Consider the following 9859-nt stretch of genomic DNA (forward strand, 5'->3'; position numbering starts at 1 on the left):
CTCTGTTGATGCAATTGTTGATGTACTGATATCAACCAAAGCTCCTCATCCCACCCCCCGGATTGTAAATAATGTAAATAATTCAATGTATATACTATGATGATTAACCTGTGTGATGACTGTATTATGCTGCTAGTATATATTTGTACCATTAATTGATTAACGTGGACCCCGACTTAAACAAGTTGAAAAACTTACTTGGGTGACACCATTTAGTGGTCAATTGTACGGAATATGTACTGAACTGTGCGATCTACTAATAAAAGTATCAATCAATCAATCAAAAGACAGTACACAGTTGTTTTCGTAATTTTTGGATATGACTTTATCATAACCAAGCATGCATCACTATAACTCATGTCTCAAAGTAGGTGTGCTGTCATGTCACCACCTGTCACATCACACCCTGACTTATTTGGAGTTTTTTGCTGTTTTCCTGTGTGTAGTGTTTTAGTGTTGCACTTTTTCTCTCTTTTTTTTGTGGTATTTTCCTGTAGCAGTTTCATTATTCCTTTGAGCGATATTTTCCGCATCTACTTTGTTTTAGCAATCACGAATATTTCAGTGGTTTTCAACCTTCTCTGTGGGGACATTGTTGATTGTCATGTCATGTTCGGATGTACATGGTGGACGCCGTCGTTGCTCCACAGCAAGTCTTTGCTGTCGTCCAGCATTCTGTTTTTGTTTACTGTAGCCAGTTCAGTTGTAGTTTCGTTCTGCATAGCCTTCCCTAAGTTCTAATGCCTTTTCTCAGGGGGCACTCACCTTTTGTTTATGTTTGGTTGAAGCATTAGATACCTGGCTTCACGGTGGGAGAGGGGTTAGTGCGTCTGCCTCACAATACAAAGCAGTCCTGGGTTCAATCCCAGGCTCAGGATCTTTCTGTGTGGAGTTTGAATGTTCTGCCCGTGAATGTGTGGGTTCCCTCCGGGTACTCCAGGTTCCTCCCACTTCCAAAGACATGCACCTGGGGATAGGTTGATTGGCAACACTAAATTGGCCCTAGTGTGTGAATGTGAGTGTGAATTTTGTCTGTCTATCTGTGTTGGCCCTGCGATGAGGTGGCGACTTGTCCAGGGTGCACCCCGCCTTCCGGCCGATTGTAGCTGAGGTAGGCGCCAGCGCCCCCCCGCTACCCCTTTTCCCCAAAAGGGAATAAGCGGTAGAAAATGGATGGATGGGGGATGGCATTAGATACCTTTTTACCTGCACACTGCCTCCCGCTGTTTCTGACAACTACAAAGCAATTAGCTACCGGCTGCCAACTACTGATTACATGGTTACTCTGCCGAGCTCTAGACAACACCGACACTAAACAACAACAACAACACATCATTAGCAGATTATAATTACTGGTTTGCAAAAAATATTTTTAACCAAATTAGGTGAAATTAGATAATCTCCCACGGCACACCAGACTGTTTTTGAGCCAAGGCACATTTTTTTTCCATTGAAAAAATCCAGGGGGACGCTATCCCATCCTCGTCGCCATTGTTGTGTGCCAAACTTGTCACTTATTAGTTCACCTATTGGCAATCTAAGCTTAATAAAACACCAAAAGAAAGCTTATTGTCTTCTTCTGCCTTTTTTTACCGCTCTTACTTTTTCTACTTCCAAGTGTCCAACACACAACACGTGCCATCATATCCTGTGTCCCACGCCTTTAAGTTGAAGTGAGTTATATTTATATAGCGCTTTTCTCCAGTGACTCAAAGCGCTTTTACATTGTGAAACCCAATATCTAAAAAAAAATGTACACCAGTGTGAGTAGGTGGGTGAAGTGTCTTGCCCAAGGACACAGCAGCAGTGACTAGGATGGTGGAAGCGGGAATCGAACCTGGAACCCTCAAGATGCTGGCACGGCCACTCTACCAACCCAGCTATACCGCTCCTTACCATTTTAAGTTCCCCTTATAATGGTTCTAGTATTGTCCTGGGACTCATCCATCCATTTCCTACCGCTTGTCCCTTTTGGGGCCATGGGGGGTGCTGGAGCCTATCTCAGCTGCATTCGGGTGGAAGGCGGCGTACACCCTGGACAAGTGTCCACCTCATCGCAGGGCCAACACAACACAGACCCGAGTAACCAATTCATGAGAGACAACACCAGCAGAAAATGTTAAAAACGAAACATCCATCAATCCATTTTCTACCGCTTATTCCCTTTGGAGTCGCGTGGGGTGCTGGTGCTTATCTCTGCTACAATCGGGCGGAAGGCGGTATACACCCTGGACAAGTCGCCACCTCATCGCAGGGCCAACACAGACCCGAGTAACCAATTCATGACAGACAACACCAGCAGAAAATGTTAAAAACGAAACACAATAGCTTGTATTGACAATATAAAGTCGTTCTCATCAAATACCTCACGCAATTGTTCAATATGACTTCAAACCATAACCATCATTAATTATCTTGTTCCAAAGTATGAGTTACCTGCTAGCTTTTACTATTAATTGATTAACGTGGACATCGAATTAAACAAGTTGAAAAACTTATTCGGTTTTTACCGTTCAGTGGTCAATTGTACGGAATATGTACTGTACTGTGCAATCTACTAATAAAATAGTAATAAATAATAAAAATCAATCAATCAATCAATGCTGACACCTACTGGTACGAAAGAGTATTACATGGTTACTCTGCTGATCTCCGGACAGCACAGACACCCAACAACGGCACATTGTTTACAAGTTATAATAATTGGTTTGTAAAAAATGTTTTCCCGACCAATTAGGTGGAATTGCATAATTTCCCACGGCACACCAAACAATATCTCAGGGTACACTAGCGTGCCGCGGCACTGTGGTTGAAAAACACTAAGTATAGTCTAGTCTTTTGCGGTAATTTCAGAACAGCTTTTACCATGAATTGATTTACGTGGACCCCGACTTAAATAAGTTGAAAAACTTACTCGGGTGTTACCATATAGTTGTCAATTGTACGGAATATGTACTGTACTGTGCAATCTACTAGTAAATGTCTCAATCAATCAATCAATCAATCAATCAATCAATCAATCAATCAATCAATCAATCAACCAATCAATCAATCAATCAATCAATCAATCCCTACTTGGTGTCCCCAGCTTGATATGCTTTTAAGTCAATTGTCCTTGCTTGCCAATTTCTGACAGTTTTGCTTGGGTTATGGCTCTCTTCATTATACTTATTGCATTCTTTGAGGATATGGGTGATCCTTTTTTCCTCTCCACATGTGCATTTCCCATCAGTGTGCTTTGCAATCATTGCCAAGCATTTGTTTATCTTCAGTCTTGCATACACCACAGTGTACCTCCTTCCCATTTTAAAAAAGTGTGTGTTTTTTTTGTAATGAAAAATAAAACTTTCCTTACTCCGCTGTTCCCACTCCACACCATTCTGTCTTTTTCTTGTTGTACTAAGCTTTCCCACTCCACCCTTCCATAGTGTAATTATATTCATATTTCATTCTGTTTTGTGCATTTTTGTTCTGTAGTCGGCCTTCCAATTTCCCTGTATGTGCTGGCACCCACGTCCCAACAGTGCACCCCAATCTCTGCATTCTTCCCAGTCTTATCATTGCTTCACTGATTAAATCATTTATTGCCTCACTCTTACCCACCCTTCAGTGTCATCAATAGTGCTGCTGAATAGGAGCATATAACTGCCCTTTGTGGCTTAACCTCCTCCACCAACCCAGGTGTCCATAAAATAACTACAAGCTGGTTTGCATTTGCAACTGTAGGATGCTCACCCCTATTGCTGCCTTTCCATTAGTCATAGTTTTAAAACCTGTATATCTGCATGTAATCTGGCCATCCATCCATCCATTCATTCATTTTCCACCGCTTGTCTAGTTTGGGGTCGCAGGAGCCTACCTCAGTTGCATTCGGGTGGAAGGCGGTGTAAACCCTGGACAAGTCTCCGCCTGATCACAGGGCCAACACAGATAGACAGACAACATTCACACGCACATTCACACACTAAGGACCATTTAGTGTTGCCATTCAACCTATCCCCAAGTGCATGTCTTTGGAGGTGGGAGGAAGACGGAGTACCTGTAGGGAACCCACGTAGTCACGGGAAGAACATGCAAACTCTCTCTAGGTCGTCCTCAGACGAGCCTTCCATCGTTGCTTCCAGTCATCCCGATTATCCATACATTTGGCCAGTTCCTTGGTACTCTGAGCTCCTGCATCCTTCTTGAGTATTTCCACGTATGTTAGTGTGGTATGACCTCTTGACCGATGCCCATGTGTTGGTTCCCACAGCACCAATTTTCTGGCTGGCAGCTCCTGATGTCTTTGGCACTGTCCTGCTAGTCTCATTCTCCATACAGCAATCTTCTCCCTCACCCTTGGTATTCCCTTGTAGAGGATTCTGTTGGTTACGTGCGTACTCTTGTTGATGTTATGCACCGCACGCAGCATCCTGGTGTAACAACCATCCAGAGACTTCTCCAGGGTTGGCTTCAGGGTCCAGCATTTGCTGCCATAGGGGAGAACAGACTCAACTGTCGCGTAGAAGAAGCTGAGTTTGATTTGGCGGGGGAGGTTGGAGTTCCATACACTGGTCATGGCGTTCAGGGCCCTCCATGCAAGAGCCTTCCTCACTTTTAGATCTTGCTCAGTTGACTCCCCACAGAAATATCCCAAACCCGGGATTGAACTCATTACCTGCATCAATTCTTTTCACTAATTCTCGTATTGAGAGATCCACATCTGGCTCTGAGAGGATCTATGGAGGAAAAGGTGACCAATGCACCACGGGGCCCAACTGCAAATCACATAATCCTATCTCCACTGCTCTGTTCCTTCCTGAGTGCATGAAATGTTCCCTCCTACCTCCACTGCAAGTCTCTTGTAGTTCCCAGTGCTCTCCCATCACCTTCTCAGTGTGGATTAAAGACCCCCAGCTCTGCAATGTATCCCAGTAGTTCAGCGCCAGTTTGCTCTGTGTCACTTCTAAAGAAGTTTCACCTGTTTTTACCAAAAGTGCTTGATGAGGAGTAGTTCTGAACGCCAATGTGTATACCCAAAGTGCTTTAGTCTGTATGGTACCTCTATTGTTTGAGGACGGAGCAGGCAGCATGACCCCATATATAATTCAACCGTAGTTTATATTGGATCTAATTGCTGCTTTATATTTACTCATTAATGTTTCCTTGTTAGCACCGCTATCTGTTCCCACAAGACACCTCAATACGTTAATGCAATTTTCACAATTGGCCGTAATTTTTTTTATACGCTTCCTCCAAGTAATTTTCTCTTCAGACACTACACCAAGAAATTTAAGAGTTTTGACCCTTTGAATTGATTTTTTCATACAACCTAAGATTTTATTTTGATATTGCTGACTTTTTATACCCTAACACAACATACTTGGCTTTAGCTGCAGATATTTTAAAACCCAATTCCTATGGGTGAAATTCTTCTTCTTCTTCTTTTTTGCTTCACATCCGCTGCAAACAGAATTAGTTTATTACCGCCATCCTTTGGATGTAAATGATCTTTTACTAATAATTTACAATTTAAACTTGTATGCCATTATACATAATTTCAAAAATAATTCTATTAATATCCATCCATCCATCCATCCATCCATCCATCCATCCATCCATTTCCTACCGCTTTTCCCTTTTCGGGTGGCTAGAGCTAATACCAGCGGCACTCGGGCAGAAGGCAGAGTACACCCTGGACAGCTGGTATTGGCTCCAGCCACCCCGCAACCCCGAGAGGGAGAAGCGGTAGAAAATGAATGGATGTATATTAGGGGTGTGGGAAAAAATCGATTCGAATACGAATCGAATCGTTTACGTTGTGTGATTCAGAATCGATTCTCTTTTTTTTTTAAATCGTTGTTTTTTTTAAATTAATTAATTAATTTTTTTTAAATGTTTTTTTTTTATTTTTTTTTTTTAATCAATCCAACATACCATTACACAGCCATACCATAACAATGCAATCCAATTCCAAAACCAAACCTGAACCAGCAACACTCAGAACTGCAATAAACAGAGCAATTGAGAGGAGATAAACACGACACAGAACAAACCAAAAGTAGTGAAACAAAAATGAATATTATCAACAACAGTATCAATATAAGTTGTAATTTCAGCACAGCATGTAACGATCTGTCACTTACTTTCTGATAGTTTTTCGTGTTTTGTACTTTGTTTCCTGTTCAGTGCTCTTATTTTGTCATACTTCCTGTTTACTCCGCTGAGCACTGTTTTTGTCACACTCGCCGTTGATTGGCAGCGGTCCTCAGCTGCGGTCAATCAACATAGGTCTATTTATGTTTCACTCGAGCACTCCTCAGTGCTCGAAGTTAAACCTATGTTGGGAACATCTCCATGCAAGACTGCTTTCTGTTTATATCTTTTACTTTGATGAAATTAAAATCATCTTACCTGCTTTCTGCTCTCCTGGATTTTTGCATACTTGAGGTCACACAACTGCAGCCATGCGACATCCCAACAGTAACTTCGAGCCAGAAAATTGTGACCTCGCGAGAATCCCTGTCGGCAATCCTCAGCCGACGTTCTGGACCGCACAATTCCTGGAGGACTTGAAGGCCAGGTTTGTGCGGTCCCAGCCTACAGACGCGGACCCTCTCCCCGCGGCAACGCCACCGGCTTCGGCTCTCCGACCGGCGCGTCCCCCGCCGCCATCTTTCCTCTCGGCTCAACGGCTGGCTACGGCTCTCCGACCAGCACGTCCGCCACTTCCTGCATGCCTCGCGGCTCCCGCGGCAACGCTACCGGCTACGGCTCTCCGACCGGCGCGTCCTCCGCCGCCATCCTTCCTCTCGGCAACGCTGCCGGCTACGGCTCACCGACCGGCGCGCCCGCCTCCTCCTTCACGTCTCGCGGCTCCTGCGGCTCCGTCGCCGACTGCGGCTCTCCGACCGGCACGTCCGCCGCCGCCATCCTTCCCGTCGTCTGCTGAGCTGCTTCTCCCTGCTCCTACGCAGCTTCCAGCGGCTGCTCCCCGGCTGCTCTTTTTGCCAGCTCCCGCTCTCTTTTTTGGTTCGCCGAGAGCTCCAGTGGAGCCCACAGTGAGGTCGCTTTTGTCCTCCTGCTGGGACTCGGCACGGGACGTGTCTTCGTCCCTCCTCCTGGTCCCCTCCCGCTCGTCCCTGGTTTTCGCACCGGGGGACTCCGACGAGCAGGCACGTTTTCCCGCATGTGTGAACGGTGTCTGGCAGCCACCTAGTGGAGGGGGGCCCACTATACACTGCGGTGCAGCCAGGCACACACCGCTGTCATCCCCGCCAGCGTCTCCTTCCACGGAGACATCTACGTCCCTGGCGGGCTTTCGCCTAGCCCCAACGCCGGCTCCACGCCGAGCCCCAACGCCGGCTCCACGCCGAGCCCCAACGCCGGCTCCACGCCGAGCCCCAACGCCGGCTCCACGCCGAGCCCCAACGCCGGCTCCACGCCGAGCCCCAACGCCGGCTCCACGCCGAGCCCCAACGCCGCCAAGAGCAGCACCACGCCGGGCTTCGTCACCGCCGGCATCCGCTATTCCTCGGCCAGCATTTGCTGCTCCTCGCCCGGCGTCATCTGCCGCTTTCACGCCGCCGATGACATCTCCAACAATCACGCCTCCGATGACGCCTGCCGCTTCAACACCGCCGATGACGTCTGTTGCTTCCACGCCGTTGATGACGTCTGCCGCTTTCACGCCGCCGATGACGTCTGCCGCTTTCACGCCGCCGATGACGTCTGCCGCTTTCACGCCGCCGATGACGTCTGCCGCTTTCACGCCGCCGATGACGTCTGCCGCTTTCACGCCGCCGATGACGTCTGCCGCTTTCACGCCGCCGATGACGTCTGCCGCTTTCACGCCGCCGATGACGTCTGCCGCTTTCACGCCGCCGATGACGTCTGCCGCTTTCACGCCGCCGATGACGTCTGCCGCTTCCACGCCGCCGATGACGTCTGCCGCTTCCACGCCGCCGATGACGTCTGCCGCTTCCACGCCGCCGATGACGTCTGCCGCTTCCACGCCGCCGATGACGTCTGCCGCTTCCACGCCGCCGATGACGTCTGCCGCTTCCACGCCGCCGATGACGTCTGCCGCTTCCACGCCGCCGATGACGTCTGCCGCTTCCACGCCGCCGATGACGTCTGCCGCTTCCACGCCGCCGATGACGTCTGCCGCTTCCACGCCGCCGATGACGTCTGCCGCTTCCACGCCGCCGATGACGTCTGCCGCTTCCACGCCGCCGATGACGTCTGCCGCTTCCACGCCGTTGATGACGTCTGCCGCTTCCACGCCGGCACCAACATCGGCTCCTCAGCCGCCTCCTGCAGAGGTATCTGTTTTGGCTGCAGCCCCCGCCGCTTTGTCTGCTGTCTCCGGGCCTGCTTCAGCGCGCCCGCCTCCACGTCAGCCGCGGATGTGGCCGTGCCCTGGGCGTCCTCCTCGCGGGATGCACTCGTCTCTTTTTCGGCCAATGATGTGGCTGTTCCGTGGCCGCCCGCCCCGCCAGTTCCAGCGGCGCTCTACGCGCCGTCGCCACCTGACTTTCCCTCGCTGGCTGCGGGGACACGAGGTTTGGCGACCTTCCACCAAATCCTCCTTCCATCCTCCCTTACTTTGTGGACATTTTTTTCCATTTTTCTTTTCCAGGGAACATCTGGTATCTGTTCCTTGAGGGGGAGGTCCTGTAACGATCTGTCACTTACTTTCTGATAGTTTTTCGTGTTTTGTACTTTGTTTCCTGTTCAGTGCTCTTATTTTGTCATACTTCCTGTTTACTCCGCTGAGCACTGTTTTTGTCACACTCGCCGTTGATTGGCAGCGGTCCTCAGCTGCGGTCAATCAACATAGGTCTATTTATGTTTCACTCGAGCACTCCTCAGTGCTCGAAGTTAAACCTATGTTGGGAACATCTCCATGCAAGACTGCTTTCTGTTTATATCTTTTACTTTGATGAAATTAAAATCATCTTACCTGCTTTCTGCTCTCCTGGATTTTTGCATACTTGAGGTCACACAACTGCAGCCATGCGACATCCCAACACAGCAGTGATTAAAAATCCCTCAGTGACATTATCATTAGACATTTATAAAAATAATAAAAAAGAACAATAGTGTCAAAGTGGCTTACACTTGCAGACTAATGGTGTCGACACTACCATTAGTCTGACATTCACTACTCCATTTTCCGAAGTCCACCACTGTTCTCCTTTCCCGGTTCTCCTAAAGTTCTTCTTAAGATGACATTTTAATGGAAGTAGAATTGTCTCACATCAACTTATATATATATGTACCAATATGAAATTAATACATATGCATATATTAATAAATATAAATATAACAAATTTGATATACAAATTTATAATTTGTATAAATAAACGTGTATTTGTAAACATTTTTTTTTGAGATTTGAAAATATATACAAATAAAATGTATAAATATAAAAATGTGACTTACAAATAAATCAGGAATTTGTATGAAGAAACATGTATTTGTATATATTTTGTATATATTTTAACATCTCAAAAAAATATTTACAAATATCTGGGGATAGGTTGATTGGCAACACTAAATTGGCCCTAGTGTGTGAATGTGGTCTGTCTATCTGTGTTGGCCCTGTGATGAGATGGCGACTTGTCCTGGGTGTACCCTGGCTTTTGCTCTATTGTAGCTGAGATAGGCACCAGCGACCCCAAAGGGAATAAGCAGTAGAAAATGGATGGATGGATGTATTTATTTCTATATCAAATGTGTAATTGTATATTTATTAATGTATGCATATGTATTACTTTGATATTGATATACATAAGTTGATGTGAGACAATTCTACTTCCGTACATTTTGGTTTCCGGTGGAAATAAAGTTGGTCTAAAAAAAATTAAATACAATC

Source organism: Nerophis ophidion, linkage group LG16 (genome assembly GCF_033978795.1).
Source record: "Nerophis ophidion isolate RoL-2023_Sa linkage group LG16, RoL_Noph_v1.0, whole genome shotgun sequence".
NCBI lineage: Eukaryota > Metazoa > Chordata > Actinopteri > Syngnathiformes > Syngnathidae > Nerophis > Nerophis ophidion.